General features: G+C 42.8%; 1 protein-coding gene across 3 annotated transcripts in view; it reads right to left on the reverse strand.

Moving 5' to 3' along the window:
- Positions 1 to 17,933, reverse strand: part of EXPH5 (exophilin 5) — a 98,693-nt gene that overhangs the window by 34,227 nt on the left and 46,533 nt on the right. Inside the window, exon 1 of one of the 3 annotated variants that reach the window (XM_004470854.4) lies at positions 17,082 to 17,224. The exons of 1 other annotated variant lie outside the window; for it this stretch is intronic. The gene's annotated coding sequence lies outside the window, so the exon portion shown is untranslated. One more of the 3 variants, XM_058289254.2, reaches the window with a different exon arrangement.

Here is a 17,933-nt window from a genome sequence, read left to right on the forward strand (position 1 = left end):
GCAGTGAACATGGCAAGTCTCTGCCCTCATGGAAATTATATTCTTCAGAGGTGGGAGCGGAAGGCAAACAAAAAAGTAAACAGATACTATGATTGCAGAGAATACTGGACCTGGTCTGGGGCAGCCCCAAAGATTTCCCTGAACGTTATTTGGGCTGAGGCCTGAAAAATGAGGCAAGGAGTCAGTGGGCAGAGGGGCCTGGGAGAGAAATTTCTGGCAAAGGGGTAGCAGCTAAAGAGCAACAAAGGCCCCAAGGGAAGAAACAAGGACCTGAAATGAGGCTGGTGTGGCTGGAAGGTGGTGATAGAGAGGGAGCCTCACCAAAAGGGGGAGGAGGGAGGCAGCTTTGGATCACACAGAGCTTAAGGTTGGGTTTAAGCAGTTTGGCTTTTTGTCCTGGAGCAATGAGAAAACATTGAAGCTTTAGCAGGCCTGATACACTGGATTTGCATTTTTAAAAGATCATCCTAGGTGCAGGTAGAGAGTAGATTGCAGTGGGGGCCAGTTCTAGGAGAGAGAGTTGTTTGCTTGGACAGGTAGTGGTGGTGAAGCTGGAGAAAAGTGGATGGAGTTCAGAGCTATGGAGAGAGTAAAGCTGGCCCCTAAGTGTCCACCAAGAGAAGGATTGATTTGGAGGGTTAGGGAGAGAGACATGCCAGGACTCCCTGATTTCTGATTTACACAAGTGCACTGAAGATCCATTTGAGGCAGGACACAACAGTCATTATTTTTGTATTTTATTTGTTTTTTAATATTTTATTATTGTTATTTTTTGGCTTTGTTTTGGGGAGGTTTTGGATCACAGAAGGGTTGCAACTGTGGCAGGGGAGGATCACTGGTATGGGGTGTTGGAGATGGGGGGATGTATGGGGAGAAGTGCACCTGGGGCATGCCTCTATGGCATATGAATATGTTTGAGTGGTCATGGGGCATTGTCTCAGTGAGTGGAGACCCACACAATAACTGAAAGAATATTTAATTCCCATCCTGGGAAGTCCTGCTACATTCTCTAATAGAATGGCAAGAATCCCTAGAGTACATGGACAGTGCCCAGTGAAGGAGGACAGACCAATACATCAGGCCCTTGACACTGATGTTTGCATTTATGAACCTTATTCTTGTGAAATTACACTTAGGTGAGTATTATATATTGCCTAAGAGTTACCTCCTGAAAGCCTCCTTGTTGTTCAAATGTTGCCTCTAAGCCAAATGTGGTATATAAACTCACTACCTTCCCCTTGGCATGGGACATGACTCCCAGGGATGAGCTTCCCTGGCACCAAGGGATTATTACCAAGCACTAACTAGCAATGCATCTGGAAAAAGACCTCGACCAAAAGGTAAAAATATTAAATACAAATGAATTTTTATGACTAAGAGATTTCAAAATGAGTAGGGAGGTCATTCCATAGGTTATATTTATGCACATCTCAGAAGGATCTCACTGACTGCCACAGTAAACAGTGTCTCGAGCAGGGGTACTACTGAGGGCTCTAGAGAAATCTGGACATTATAGATAGAACAGACAATCTCAGGTATTCAGCACCCTGTTAGTGGGCCTTACCTTGGAAGATATGTTCCCCAATATAATTTCCCTATACATGGTTTTTCTGTCCCTTTTATTTCAACCTATGTTTAGGACTACGTTTGTTAAATATATGTCCCAGAGACTTAAACCTTTGGTCAGTTCATATGCTGGATGAGCCCTGAATCTCAGCAGTGTTGCAACACCTACTCTCTAGTTCACTGGACTTGCCCAGGACAACTAACAAAATAATGATAATGGACAACACCCATCCCCCAAAACAAAGAGTATATACAACTGCAAGCAAGACAGTTCCATCCATCTGCCCCCTATTGATCAGAAACAGAGTGGGCATCATAATTCAAAAACCCTCAAGATTGAGGAATGGACAAATAGAAGGGGGGAATGCAACTATGGACTAAAGCAGACTTATTATTATTCTAGCAATGGAAGGTCTTGTAACATGATATAAAGGCAGTGGTCACCAGAGGTTCTGAGGGGAGGGAGAAGGAAGAATTGTTGTAACATGGGATATTTTGGGGACATTGGAATTGTTCTGAATGACATTGCAATGATGGATACAGGCCATTATACATTTTGTCAAAACCTATAAAAATGTGCGGTGCAAAGTGTAAACCATAATGTAAACTGTATTCCACGGTTAGTAGCAATGCTTCAATATGCGTTCATCAATTATAACAAACGTGGCACACTAATGAAAGATGTTGTTAATGGGGAAGTGTGTGTATGTGTGTGAGAGAGAGGAGGTGGGGCGTATGGGAATCCCCTATATGCTCTTTGTATCATTTATGTGATCTGAACCTTCTTTAAAAAAAAAAAAAAGTGCTGTGTAAAACTGCTCCAGGGTCCGCATATGCCTGTGCCTGACAGCGGAAAGTCCAGCCACCAAGGGAGGAGTCACCCGCCCAAGGCCCAATCTCTGAAGACAAGACAAAACAAGAAGCCCATTCCTGCACCTTCCCCTGACCCCTGTCCCCCCACACCCCAGGCCAGCAGATACTCAGAACCAATGAAGTATTTCCAAGCCTTCGCTTACTCAGAACCAATGAGAATGTTGTAATTCACAAGTTTTCATTTACATGGAAGAAGAAGGGGAAAGGCCAGCCTGAAATAAGGCCACATCCCCAGCCAGAGCAGGAGTCCAACCCCTCAGCACATCCGTGCTCAAGTCTGGAGTGTGCTCTCGCTTTCTTGCTGTCTCATTAAACCATTTATTTGCTCGCTTAACCTATGGCACATTTTTGAATTTTAGTGACATAGCCAAGAACTGGGAAACCCAACACTGGCAACACTTTCAGAGAGAGAGTGCATATCTAATCTTAAAAAAACAAAAAACAAAAAACTAACATTCTAGAAAAAGCACTTCTAACATTTCTCATCTTTGGAACAATCATTAAATATTTGCATAATTATTCAAGCTAGTATGTTTTCCACCACTTATCACGTCCTGGTGTCGGACATTGAGATCTTCCCTTAGTAATACTGTAATGAACATCAATGTGCATTTCTATTTTTATACTATGTCCAACAGACACTGAAATGCAATTATTGGGCCAGAGAGTGAAACTCTTTTGTGATTTTTAAAATACAGATTATAAAAGTACTTTTCAAAATGTACCAATTTTACTCATGCCAGAGATATACAGGATGGCCACTAGGTATCCTTGAAAGGGTACATATTATCGTTTCAAGTTTTTTGTTTTCCTAATTTAGTATTTTAAAGGTACCATGTTTATAATTGTGGGTGATTTTTAAAAGAATTTTTGTTTTCCTTGTTTAATAAGTAAGATATGCTGAATTTCTTTGATAAGTAGTAAAGTGTGAATACTTTCCCTTATGTCTGTTTACTAATTTTTTGTGTTTTGCAATTGTGTGTTTTGTCATTTTTATGAATCAGTGCCTCAAAGTTTTTCATTGGGATGAGACATGTTTAATAAAAACATGAACTCGTGATTTTTCTCACTTGCACGGTTTCCCCCAGGTTTTTTGTTTTGATTAAACTTTGAATGTTGGGTCATAGAAACCTCATTCTGGCTAGGGCTAGAGAAGGTAAAACATAATGCATTTGTAGATGTGTTTGTGCTAGTATTTGTCTCTTGAAGACAATAATAGATGAAATGCAAACAGTAGCTTCATGGAGATACAAGAAGGAGGCAAGATTTTGAAGAAATTAAATGGCTCTTACAGGAGAAATATTTGAACAGTGATCCTTGAATTTTATAGCCACGAGCCAGAAAATTCAGGTTCAGGTAGTAAAAAAATGACATTGTGTTTACCTCTAATGAAGGAAGTAGACAGTAATAGTTCTGGCCTTTGAAGTACAGGGACCCACAAAAGGAAAATATGGATGAACATAAAAGTCTAAATTTTCTGGGTACTTGTTACTCATCTCATTAGCCTATACAGTCAAGAGTTCTACTATAAAATAGATACAGCTTGTATATTTATGAAGGTTGAGTGATATTCTTGCACTCAAAAGAACACAACAATCATAAAGCAGTGGTTTAGACCCATTTGTTTATTTGATATCTCATAAGCTCAAAACCAGCAAGAAAACATTCTGAACATAAAGTGGGGTGCAATGACATGTGAAACTCAAGAGGGCATTGTTTTATGCCTTGGCTAGCCTCCATTTGATAGATACAGCATTTATTTTTAAGTGGAATTCACCCAAGTTCATAACCAACCTGCTCTGAGCTCTTTGTCATCTGTTTTGGTTTGTTATAACTCAACCAGGCATTGGCACTTCATGCCAATAAAGTGACGCCCCTCAGGGTTACAAATGACATACATACAGGTAAATTGCAAGTACACAGCTTGGTTACTTAGTCCAGCTTGGCTCAACATATCACAATAGACTGTTGTCTACAGTTTTAATTAGATTTCCCCCAGGCTGATGGACTTGACTAAATTAAATCAGATCTTTTCTTGCAGCCCTCTCTTTCAGATTAAAACGCCCTTTCTTATTCATATGAATCTTAGCTTGAGGAGGGCTGCCTTGGGTTCCATCCAAACACCCCCCCTGAACAAGTCTCCTCTTAGAGTTCTCCTCCTGAGTTAGATTTCTTTTTCCTTTATTTTCCAGCCTTGAGTTAACGTATCCCACCTTTCCTCTCTGTTCCTTTCTCTTTCCCAATTGTGCCCTCGCTGACCTTTGCTCCTCACTTTTCTTTGTTCACTTTTATTCTAAGCAAGCCTTTGACCACACCTTTATTTCCATGACTAATGAGGTACTAGCCATTTAGAATGTGCTCAGTAAACAATAGTTCTTTGTTTATTGCCCATTGTCTACTCCCTGATAATCAAATCCCAGCCCATTCTTGAGGTACCATCACATAGTGGAAAGAGTAATGGACTAGCGTTGGGTTCTAGCTAGATGATCTTGGCCAAATATTTAAGCTTCTTGGCTTTATTTTCCTCCTTTGCAAAAGATAATGTGGTAGATAATTTGCAAAGAAGGCCTGAAATATTTCTCTCATCCCTGATTGTATATTCCTCCTCAGTGGGACTTTGTCACTCTTCCCATCAAAAGATGAGTCTCTTCCTCCACCCCCTTTAATCTGGGGCTTTGTGCTTGCTTTGTGCCTTTGTGCTTGCTTTGACCAACAGAATGTGATAAAAATGAAACTGTCAGACTTCTAAGCCTAGGCCTCAAAAGGCTTCACAGCTTCTGCCCTCTTACTCTTAGAACCTTGAGACTTCTGCATGAAGTTGGGGCTAGCCTCCTAGAGGATGAGATTGTGTGCAGAGAGAGGCCCAGCTGGACTTATCACCAAGCTGTGAGTTAAGCCACGTAGCCAAGGAAGTAACGAAAATGGAGGAATCCATCAGACCAGCAGAAGAACCATCCAGCTGAGCCCAGACCAAAGAGCTGCCCCACAGAATTGTGAGCTAATAAAGAGAAGTTGTAAGCCTTTAAGTTTTGGGATGGTTTGCTTTGCACAGTAAAAATGTGGGACCAGACAAGATTATCTCAAAGATACCTTCTGGTCTAAAATCTACAGTGAAAAAACTCAGCATTACAACGTCATATTTAAATCATTGTGAAATCTTATAAAACAGAATAGGACCTCAAGAGATAAACTGGTCAAGCTCTCTGCCTTCAAGTGAAAAAACAATAGAAAATAACAACAGATTATATTTACAGAGCTGCTACTATTTCCCAAGGATTTTGCGATCTTGCTTATTGTTACCACGACAATGCAGAGGTGTTGAGTACTCATTTACAGAGAGGGCACTGGGCTCGGGAGTCACTGAACTGGATGTGAACTCATACCTCTGATTCTAAAGCCCATGTCCTCCTAACCTTATATATGTGAGATATATAACCCCACAAATAAGCTGCGTAACTGATATATAAGCTTAAAGAGACAGTTTGCCCTTTCAAAAGGTGGTAATATAATCCAAATATGACCTGAGGAGAGAGCAGTTATACACAGTCTGAAAACAAACAAGCCCCTAAGCCAGAAAACAGGATTTGCAGCTTCCACATTCTCAAAACAATCCTCCTCACCAGCTCTCCTTGCCATGGGCATCAGCTTCCTCCTTTTGTCCGTTCTTCCCTCCTTTTTTATCACCTCACTTGCATTTTTTTTCACTTGCATTTTTATTACTCCACTTTTATTACTTCCTTGGCTTCCAATCACATACCTGTTTTCTTTTACTGCCGACTTACCTATAAGCGAGCACCTCCTTATGCCCTGTTCTGCCTTCCAGGCAGGTAAGTATCCTGATCTTATCAACTGTCTGCTCCTGGCTTCAAGGACCTCTTGCCAAATATTTCCAAAATCTCCCTCCCTATCCCAGTCTCACAGGTTCCATCATCAGTGAACTCCAGAATGAACTGTTCAACTACACTGAATCTTTTTTTTCCCCCAAGTGGTGATTCATTTAAAAAATTTTTTTAATTATTTATTTATTGAAGTACCTCCACTCATATATAAACATACATAAACAATAAGTGTATAGAAATAGTTGTGAACTACACTGCATCTTGCAAAAGTGGTTCTCTTGAATTATAGGTGATCAAAGCGGCATAGAAGTTTTCCTCCCCCACAAGAACTTGAACATATTTTTGTTTCAGGTTGCCCGGCAACCATAACACACAGGAAAGCACAAACGGAGTGCATGGGACGCAACTGTAGCCCCAAGTATTCTACTATGGAACTATTGTGATTAGTAATGGAAGAAATTGAAGCATTGATGTGGAGAAAGTGGCCACGGTGGCTGCTGAGGGTAGGGAGAGGGAAGATGAGATATGATGTGGGGGCGTTTTCAGGACCTGGAGTTGTCTTGGGTGTTACTGCAGGGACAGATGCTGGACATTGTATGTCCTGCCATGGCCCACTGGGTGGACTGGGGGAAGAGTGTAAACTACAATGTAAACTATAATTCATGCGGTACAGCAGTGCTCCAAAATGTATTCACCAAATGCAATGAATGTGCCACGATGATGAAAGAGGTTGTTGATGTGGCAGGAGTGGGGTGAGGTGGGGTGGAGGGTATGTTGGGACCTCATATTTTTTTTAATGTAACAGTTAAAAAAAAAAAAGACAGAGAGAGGGAAAAAAGCCTAAACATGGTTTTAATGTCATAAATGGAGAATGGATCAGTAAGTCCAAGCAAGGACCTTTTCAAAGATCTGGGCCTTAAGGGAGACTTAGCAGCTTGGGAAAGTGTTGCCTATTTGTTTTCCTGCTCCAGACAGGCGATACTTCCAGGTACAGATTTCTTATTGTTCATACTCTCTGGGAAAACTTTAGGACAACTATTGTGAGTTCTCAGCCAGGAAGAGGCAGAGCAGAGGAAACAAAAGGCTCTGCTCTTCGGTGGCTGCACGGTGGCTTCACTTTCAAAGGCTTGACTGCACCCCTCCCTGTTGCTCTTCTGAAAAGACGGTTATTAGAGCGCTTTCCCCTGACATCAGAGCCTGCTCTTTGGCTCAGCCCACAGCCAAGGCTCAGGGAAGGGCAGGGATTAGAAAAAGCAAACTGTTGGAGTAAAATGTGCCCTTCCCCTAACAGTTAAGGTAAACTCCAGAGGGAAGGCTGGAGGCCTGGGAGCCCAGAGCGAAGGTGATAAACTGATCTAAAGAAAGCAACAACAAATTAGAACTCAAAGAGAGGCAACAAAATAATGGCACCAGCCCTCAAACCAAACTCAGTAATTGATAAAATGAATGCTCTCAACACCTCTGGCTTGCTTATTTTAGATTTCATGGCTTCTTTCCAAAAAGGACTGGCATCCTACATTCTGATCACGTGGGCTGTACCACTCATCCGGAGAAGGTGGGTAAAAAGACAGGACTGGTCACATGCAGAGCTAGTGCACCCCTCCTTCGTTTTCATCAGTCAGAATGCAGAACGTTGGTTTTCTCATAATCAGGTAGTTTAGCTAATTCTTCTAACAGAGGAGCAGTCTCTGAGGATTTCAGGCAGTTCCACATGGTTACAGGAAAATGTTAATGGCGGCAAAACAACAATGTAGTCTTGTAAACTTTCTGCCTGGACCCAGAATGAATCTATAAGTGTATTAAAATCAAGCAATTATTGTATTCAAATTAATTCACCTTCTGTCTCATGCAGTCTTAGAGACCCCAAAGCCAAATTCTGGAGTTAGCTTTAACTATAAGGAACTTAATGCTACAGTGTGACCCTCTCCTGCCGCCCATTGCCATTGTCCAAATTGTAAGCCAGGAGGAACCTAAGATGGGCCTCCAGTAGCTACTGAGTTTTCTTTAGGACCCAGAATGCTGAGATAATGCCTTCAGGTTTCCCAAATGTGCCACCACGAATGTACCACTGCTGGGTTCCCATCAGGGCAGGCAGAGATTTTTTTTTTGGTCTTTATTTATTGTTTTAATATTACATTAAAAAAAATATGAGGTTCCCATATACACCCACCCCCCTCATCCCACCCCCATAGCAACAATCTCCTCCATCATCATGAGACATTCATTGGATTTGGTGAATACATCTCTGAGCACCGCTGCACCTCATTGTCAATGGTCCACACCATAGCTCACACTCTCCCACAGTCCACTCAGTGGGCCATGGGAGAACATACAATGTCTGGTAACTGTCCCTGCAGCATCACCAAGGACAACTCCAGTCCCGAAAATGCCCCCACATCTCATCTCTTCCTCCCATTCCCCACACCCAGCAGCCACCATGGCCATTTTCTCCACACCAACGCCACGTTTTCTTCAATTACTAATCACAATAGTTCAGGAATAGAATATCAGTAAGTCCACTCTAATCCATATTCTATTCTTCTATCCTGAGGACCCCGGAATGGTTGTGTCCACTCCACATCTATATCAAGAGGGGGCTTAGATTCCACACAGATGCTGGATGCAATTCTCCTGCTTTCAGTTGTGGGCACACTTGGCTCCATGGTGTGGTGGTTGACCTTCTTCAACTCCATGTTAGGTGAGTGGGGTAAGTCCAATAAACCAGAGTGTAGGAACTGAAGTCTATTGAGGCTCAGGGCCTGGCTATCATATGGTCAGTCCAGAGATTCAGATCCCCCGGGCATACATTATACCCCAGCACCAACTACAGCTCTGGTAAAAGTAACAGGAGAGGCCTCCAGATTATCATAGATTTCACCCATGTAGGTGTCAGCTTACATCCTTCCTCTACCCCCTGATTTCCTGTAAGCCTATCATCCAGTTGCTAGCTCTCTGAGGCAGCTTGGTTTACTTATTTCATATCATTGAGGTCATGTAGTATTTGTCCTTCAATGCCTGGGTTGCTTCACTCAACATAATGTTCTCAAGATTCATCCATGTTATCACGTGTGCTTGTAGTGTATTTGTCCTTAAAGTCGAGTAGTATTCCGTTGTATGTATATACCCAACAGTCCATATAGCAATACCTACTGTAGAAGGATTCATTGGCTGGGTCTAAGTAAGTTTGATGTTGATATCCATGCAAGCTCATCAGTTTGGATTACAGTTTGTAATATATTTTCAAAATAAGTTAACTTTTTGAAGTAACCCTTATTCAAATGGTTGCTGCCTCTTCCACATCCTTGCTAGCAAATGATCAGCATTGTTTTAAAACTATTTTTTTCCATTTATTGACCTGAGAATCTAACACTATCTCATCAGAAGTTGCTATAGTATCACATCCCAATCTTATTTTGAAGATTTCCCTTGTACTAAATTTTATCATTAGAACTAGGACTCTGCTGAACTGTTATTTCCAAAAAACACATATTGTTTTTATACGGTATTATCTCATCCGGAAGAGCTTATTAAGTTTTTGTCCTTAGGGGTAGTTATATTTATTTACCAAAATATACTCCTAAAAAGATTCTGTAACAAAATATGCACCCCGAGTGAGATGAAGTAATGCCAGCAATGCAAATGCACCTGCCAATTATGTAACTTATTTATGGAAGCTTAACATTTGTGTAAAACATATTTGTCTGATGTCTTTGTTACATGTTATTATTTGCTATCATTTTAATTTACAGATTCTAATATCTAAATTCTTCTTCCTCAATCTCAATAGCAGGCAAAATTTGTGATCATTCTTCATAATGTATTAAATGATTTATCATAAAGTCTCAGTGGGTTTTTGGAGGAAAAGCCTAAATGAAGATTTGTAACACAATAAAAATGGTAATGTAACAAAGGAGGACATTATGTACTCTAAATGAATGTATCTCAGTGCATCAAGAATAGGAACAGAATAATTGTACTCAGTCTATAAACGATGAACCCATTTATTAAAATCAAAAAGAAATGCCAATGCAATGAAACAGCAATGCCAGGTGCATTTTACAGAAGAAAAGTGGAAATGAAAAAAACTGTTTACTTGGTATATGTACCTGAGTTCGACCTAGTCTTTATTAAGTGACTTTAAAATTTTAAAGTCTTAGTCTATTTAATTTTGACTCACTTTGACCTTGCTGGGGAAAATGTTCATTTTCTTTCAGGTAGAATAAGGAAATGTTTGGCATAGAAAAAAGTGATATCCAATTAGCTCCCCCCCCCCCTTTTTTTTTGTTTTAAATCATTCTGGCCCTTCTGTTCTCTTTGCTGACATTTGGAAATAGGCCTCAGTTGAGACACAGAAGTAATGAATTAAGCATGGTGGCATGTCTTTCCGAGGGACATGGACCACTTTTCTAGTAAACTCGCAGCCCATCAGGTATTGAAAGCGTGTCCCACTCATAGCAAAGTGGTCATGGGGATTGCTCTGCCTTAGGTCATATAATCCAAAATTTCTTACATTCCTGGACCCAAGCACCTAAATCAGAGATTTGTGCTTGACCAAAAAGCTAAACATGAGCAGGAATGCTGCCCAGCGGACGTGCTCTACTCTGGAGAGTGATTTACCAACTTAACCATGGCCTTCCTTTGGGCATGTCCTGAAATTGTGATGACAGATAAGGCAGCCTCCGGGGACACAGAGGCTGAGTGGCACAGAGCAGGAAGGCGTTACGCAGTTCCATGCGACAGTAGACGCCATGAGGCAACAGTCAAGAGTAGGCAGGGGCCATGAGGCTGAGAGGAGAGATGCAAGGAGAAATCCGCTGTGGCAGGGGAAGTGAAGCGGGACAAGCCGAGCAGAGCAGGTGGTTGAGCCACAAGCCTGGCCGATGACCAGCTACTGGGTTCTGGTCCACACTCCAGTTCCCGGGCCCTGCCTGTGCAGAACTGAGGCTGTTTCCTTAGGTCCCCATTGTATCCTTACAATGGTCACAGGACAGACGCTAGTGTGTGTATGTTTCTTGTCACCTTAGAGAGCCTACTTAAAACACCCAGCCATAAGCGACAGGTAGAATCTGTTCACAAAGGGCTTCCTCAGTGTTGGGATGTAAAATTTCAAATGCCCACAAAACTGACTCTGCTTTACCCTCATAAACATTTCTTAAGTGGATTTTTTTCCTAATGATAAAAGTAAAATTGTCTTCAAGGCAGAAGACTTGGAAATTATAGAAAAGCTCAAAGAAGAAAAACAATTACTCATAATCCCCACAATCAGAGATACCGCTGTGTGTCCACCCTCCAAGCGTTTTAAGGGGTGACAGGATGTTACGCTGTGACTCTGCCGGTCTCACTTTCAGCCAAGGCACGTAAACAAGAGATTCCAGAAACCCAAGTGGGTTGTGAGAAAACCATCAGGAGAACATGCTTGGTGGAATTTACGAAGACAAACAAAAGCCAAAGCTCCCTTAGTAGGATTACAAATCCCCTTTCCCACATTAGGTCAGAAGGGGGGTTTACGAGGAGGCTTTCCTTAGAGAGAGGGGCTTCAACAGGACTAATGGAAGAGTTTAAAATACACACCTTTGGAGAAAGACAGTAACCCCTGCCAGAGAAGTCTAAGTTGGAGAAACTGTGGCCAGCCAGCTGCTGTGACTGCAGAGCAAAGGAAGATGGCTTAGCTGGCAACTAGTCTGCGCTCCCAGGGTTTCTCCAGGCAAAAGTAGTGTGAGGGTTTCTCGGGGACAAGACACAGGCTACTGGGGAGGCTGAGGACCATGGAGTTCTCTTAGCTCATGTTCCAATAGAGCTGGTTCCAGGGGTGAAGAAACCTTTGTAATAAGGTCTTTGTAAAAAGAGGTTGCAAGTGAATCATTGGATTCCCAGATACATGGAGGGTTTAGTGAAGAGCAGGGGAAAACGCATCGCTTGCCTCAAGAAAGCTGCAGGAGAACAGTCCCTACGTGGCCATGGGGTAGCTCTGAAAATCCCATGAAAGCACAATCAAGAAAAGAGTCAGCATCGGGGATGAACCTCCCTGGCACTGAGGGTTTGCTGCCACTGGCTGGTGATGCAACTGGAAAAAGACCTTGAATAAAAGGGGGAAATGGTAAAAAACAAATGAGTTTATATGACTAAGAGACTTCAAAATGAGCCAGGAGGTCATCAGAGAGGTAACGCTTATGCACTTCTCAGCAGGATCTCATAGACTGCCAAAGTAGATACCACCCCAAATAGTGGGGCTCCTGAGGGTTAGGGGGACACCCAGGTCCTATAGTCATGGAAGATAGCTCTGGAATTTGGTATCTTGCCAGTACTTTGGAGTTTGTGCTCCCAAGTATGACAGAGTTGGATTCAGATAAAACTTCTCTACGCATGCCTCTTGTGTCCCTTTTATTGAACCTATAGTTGGCACTGGAGTTTGTTGGTGTATGAACAACAGACTTGAATCTCTGGGCTGTCCATGTGCCAGCTGGGCCCTGAGCCTCAGTAGAGTTGCAACACCTACTCTCCAGTTCATTGGACTTGCCAAGGATGGACAATCACCACACCAAGGAACCGAGAGAGTCTACAACTGCAAGCAAGAGAGTTCCATCCATCAGCCATAGGGAATCAAAGCCCTCTCCCAAGTAGAGGTGGAGTGGGCATCACCATCCCAGAATCCTCAGGACTGGGGAATAAAATATGGACTAGAGTGGACTTACTGGTATTCTACTATAGACTCAATGTGATTCTAGCAATGGAAGAAATTGTATCATTGATGTGGAGACAGTGGCAACTGGAGTTGCTGAAGGCAGGGAGAAGGAAAACGGCATAATATGGGGGCATTTTAGGGGCTTGGAATTGTCCTCAATGACACTACAAAGACAGATACAGGCCATTATATATCTTGCCATAACCTACAGAATGAGTGGGAAAGAGTGTAAACTACTGTGAGAACTATAATCGATACTGTATGTAAATGCTCCAAAATGTGCTCATCAATTGCAATGAATGTACCATACTAATGAAATAAGTTGTTAATGTGGGAAAAGTGGGAGGTGTGGTGAGTGGGGCATATAGGAATCCCCTAAAATTTTTCATTTAACATTTTATGCAATCTATGTGTATTTTAAAAATAAACTAAAAATATATTTTTAAAAAAGAAAAGAGTCAGATTTAAACATCTGCCCAAGCCACAGAATGGGAAGTCACCCTACAATCCTACAACCATCCCAGTCAAGCAAGAGTTTTTGACCTACATAATCCTCCCCAACTCTTCCTTTTTTTCCTATCCACCTTCCACTTCAACCCTGGAATGGCCAAAAAACAAAACATCATGGAGGGGAGGAGAGGTGGAGGCTTCCTGGGAAAGGGAGGAGCACAATTCCTCTTTTCACTGTTAGATGTTTCTCATTGCCATAAGCTGTAGCTTATGGCAATGAGAAAAGTGAGAAAAGTTGCAATTCCTCGGGCTGAAGCTGGAATAATTTGGGGACTGGACATTCTAACTAATACCAGGTTGAACTGAGATGGTTTTGTGTCTTAAAAGGACAAGAGGATTTTTATTATCTATGAGAGAACCCAAAAGTCATGGAACTGCCTATTTTTTAATCCATGAATTTAAAGGGATAGTAGGAGACAAAAATAAAGATGCTTCTGATTATATTCCATGAGTCTTGCTTGTTCAACATGCCAGTTAAACATGTATGGGTATTTAGAAAATGCCATTATATTATAAATACTATTTGCAGCCTACTTTTCCCACTTAGCATTTATTGTAGATTGCTATAGACCCCAGATAAAACCATGTTTTTAATCTTAACCCATTCCTGTGGGTGTGAACTCATTGTAGATAGGACCTTTTGATGAGTATTTTTTTTTTAGTCAAGGTGAAGCCAACTGAATCAGGATGGGTTTTCATTCTTCTTACTGGAGGCTTTATAGGGAAGGCCGCAGGAAGAGGCCATGGGGAACAGCCAGAAGATGGAAGCCAGTGGGACCCAGAAGAGAAAGGAGAAATTGCTGCCAGGTGCATTGCCATGTGACAGCAAAACCAAGGGCCAAGAACTGCTGACCAGATGTCACAGTCTTCGGGGAGAAAGCATTGCCTTGCTGACAACTAGATTTTGGACTTCTCCTAGCCTCAAAACGGTGTGCCAATAAATTCCATTACATTAAGAATTATATGAAGCCTGCTGTGCTACATCAATAGTCCTCTGCCATTGTATCTCTGTGCCATAATCTATAAACCTACTCCTCTATGGTTGGGTATAGGAGTTGGTTGCCATTTTTTACAACCATCAGGTTGAAACGAGCATAGTTCTAAACTATCACTGTGCACATCTCTTATTAAATCCTTAGGATATACTTCCTCAAAGTGGAATTGCTGGACCAAAGGGTGAACACATTTCATGGCTTATGAAATACATTACCAAGCTGTTCTACAGACAGGTTGTACCAAATTTGTCTCCAACCTACAGGTTATATGTGAGCCAAAGCCCTCTTGTTAACATTTAGCGGTTACTATTCTTTTTAATCTTTGCTAATCTGATTGGCAAATACATGTGTTTCTTTTTTCTCATTATTTTTATTGGAATTTCTTTGATTACTGGAAAGGTTGAACATTGTTTCATGTTTGCTGGCTATTTATAGCTTTTTGTGATTTGTCTACACAAACCTTTGGTTATTATTTCAATTCAGGTGTCGGGACGTTCTATAAAGTTCAAGGCAAAGGGCCAAGAGGATGGCAGGGACGGCACCTCGTGGTATGTGCTTCTCTGAAATGGGCAGCCCTCCCCTTTCTACAGAACACTGATCAGGGGCTCAGCCTGGCCACGACAGCAGGACAGATCGGGGCTGTGTGCTGTCCTCAGGACACCTACTTTTCTTGGTTGTTTGTCACCTATTGCTACCCCACCAGGGAAGCTGCCGCGCCCCAGGATGAAGGGGTGCTGGAAGCACAAAGACAGGTCTACTGTGGCACAAACTATACAGACGCTATTGTCACAGATACTCTCTGTCGCTGTCTTCATCTTTTCCCAGCAGCCAGTTGCCGCCAGACTGGTATATGGGAGGTAAGAGAGCGAACAACTTGGTTTTGTTTGTTTTTCCGTTTTGTTTTATCTGTTTGCTTTCAATGGTCAATGACCTTACACCCAGGGAAACTGTCCAAATTTATTTGTGGAGGTAGACCATTATCTACTAATATTTTCATTACCATCCGGCGTCATTGGGTTATAAATAGGAATCCCAGAAACCCCCCAAATCTCTCAGATTCTTTAGTCGATACACAGAAGATCCAATGCTGAGATCATACAGGTCCCCTGAGTCTTCCCATGGGTTCATGTAAAGAAGAAAAGAGGAGGGCTCAGGAGGAAAGATTTCTTTTTGCGGCTCTTACCAGCCAGGTAGTCACACAAACAGCGTCCATAGGCTGGTGACGGCTGCCTGATTCAACAGATTCAGCTGAAAACCAGAGGAACGGGGGAAAGTGCCCCGACCCCAGACACATACCTAACTTCTATTTCATCCGAAATGATTCTGAGCTTCTCTGCCATTTATCATTTACAGAATAAGCAAAAACAGTTAACCTAAATCTCTCTATGTGCAAGGTTGTTAAAAATTACCGAACGTTTAGCAGAAGTTACTGGAGGTGAACAGATTCCTGGGGAAGGGAGAGGGAGGGTAGGTAGGGTGACAGAATGCCCTGGGGCAATCCAGAAGTTACCCACAATAAACAAACCAAACGCTGTCCTTCAGGAGGTGAGTTTCTACTAGAGACATGGTCAGTCTATCTTAATTGAAGATTCAGATATTCCAACTATTAATTAAGCTTCATTAAGTGAGTCATGCAGAACTGGCTCAGTGAAAGAGTTAACAAGCCACACCTGAAAGCCATTTTCCACTTAGAGCCCTCCAACCACCCTTCATGGCCAGTGGGACACCCCGCCTTTATGAAGTCCTTCCTAATAATTTCAGCCCCCAGCCGTCTCTCTCTCATATCAAAATCCTACTTCGCTACTGCCTGGGCAGCCTTCCAATGTTAGTTAAAATTTCACATCTTGTCCTCCCAAATAGGTCATACGTTTCTAACATGCTACATTTTGCATTCCCATCGTCAACAGCATAACCCGTACCATAGCTCCTCAGTAGATGCATCGAGAATCTCTTATTCTAACAATGATTTAAACACCCTGACCTGGCCCTAAAAACGCTCAGATTTAAGGAAAGTCATAGCACAATAACCTTGGAAAGAAAGGGGTACCTTGTCCTTTAGCACGATGCCTGCTGGAGGTGTCTTGCTCAGCCTTGCTGCTCTGGACCCAGGGTAGAAGTTCAATACATTTAAGTAAGTTCTGGAATACCAGGGTCAAAAGATCTTCCAGGGCTTCCTGCTGGTACACAGCAGCTTACCTGCCGGGATTGGAAGTACCTGGCGGAATGACGTCTTAGCCTCTCGGTGACTCTGGACAAACTTCACAGCCAGGGCCCCCTTATCTTAGGCCAGTGGGCAGAACACACTGACCAGGGGCAGGCATGTGCTGAGGGGATATACACTTCTGCTGACCCCGAACCAAAGAGGACGGTGCTGCTGAAGAGACCGCTTGCTACTATTTTGGAGAGGGGAAACAGCCACTTGCAATGAAGTGCCTTGCTTTTTGGGGGGAGGAGGGGTGGAGAGGGCCTTAATCATAAATTGGCTTAAATTATGTTTCCTTAAATTAGGAGTGAGGCAAAGCTCCTGACCATAGTCCAAAGCTGAACAGGAGGAAATGAAACCACCTGCAGCTTGCTCTGGCTCTCTGGGCACCTGCCGCGGGGCAGGCTGCTCACCTGCTCGTCTCACCGTGGTGCCTGGGGCCAGTCAGTTCCCCGCTGTGTCAGGCGGCTGCTTTCCGCTTTCCCCCAGAAGCCCCTCTCCAGGCCATCTGGAACTGGGGAACAAGGTCCACGTTTCCTTGCCAGAATTCTGTTTGTGAAATCTGCCCTCTCCTGCCCTCACCCCCAATCCTGGTCACAAGCCAAAAACCTGACCTCAATTGCCTGGAGATAAGGTACATCAAGAGAGAATGTATCTAAATGTTGAGGAGTTGATATAGGAATTGATGTCATTTAAAATTCAAAAGTGGACTATAGAAGGAGCGGATGTGGCTCAAGCTATTGGGTACCTACCTCCCACATGGGAGGTCCTGGGTTCAGTTCCCGGTGCCTCTGAAAGGAGACAAGCGGACACTGCAACAAGCAGATGCCACAACCACTAAACCCTGCAATGAACAGATGCTGAAACCACTGCCACTGAAACTGCAGCAATGAGCAGATGATGCATTGAGCAGACACTGCAGCCAGCAGATGCCACAACCAGCAGATACCACAACCAGGAGATACCATGACCAGCAGGGAGCAGAAGTAGTTTAAGCAGTTGGGTGCCTCCCTCCCACATGGGGGTTCCTGGGTTTGGCGCCCAGTACCTCCTAAAAAGAAGACGAGCAGACAACAAGCAGACAGACGAGGGAGTCATCTCGGGGGCGGGGAGGGGGGAATGGAAAGAAAAAGTGGACTCTAGTGTAACTTCACCCTGGACTCGCACAGTGTGTAGTCCACTTGGATCCATTAGCTTTAGTGTAAACAGTAGGTCAAAAGCCAAAAATTCATCTGTAGCAGTTTGATATTATTGATGAATTCCAA

Source organism: Dasypus novemcinctus, chromosome 27 (assembly GCF_030445035.2).
Source record: "Dasypus novemcinctus isolate mDasNov1 chromosome 27, mDasNov1.1.hap2, whole genome shotgun sequence".
NCBI lineage: Eukaryota > Metazoa > Chordata > Mammalia > Cingulata > Dasypodidae > Dasypus > Dasypus novemcinctus.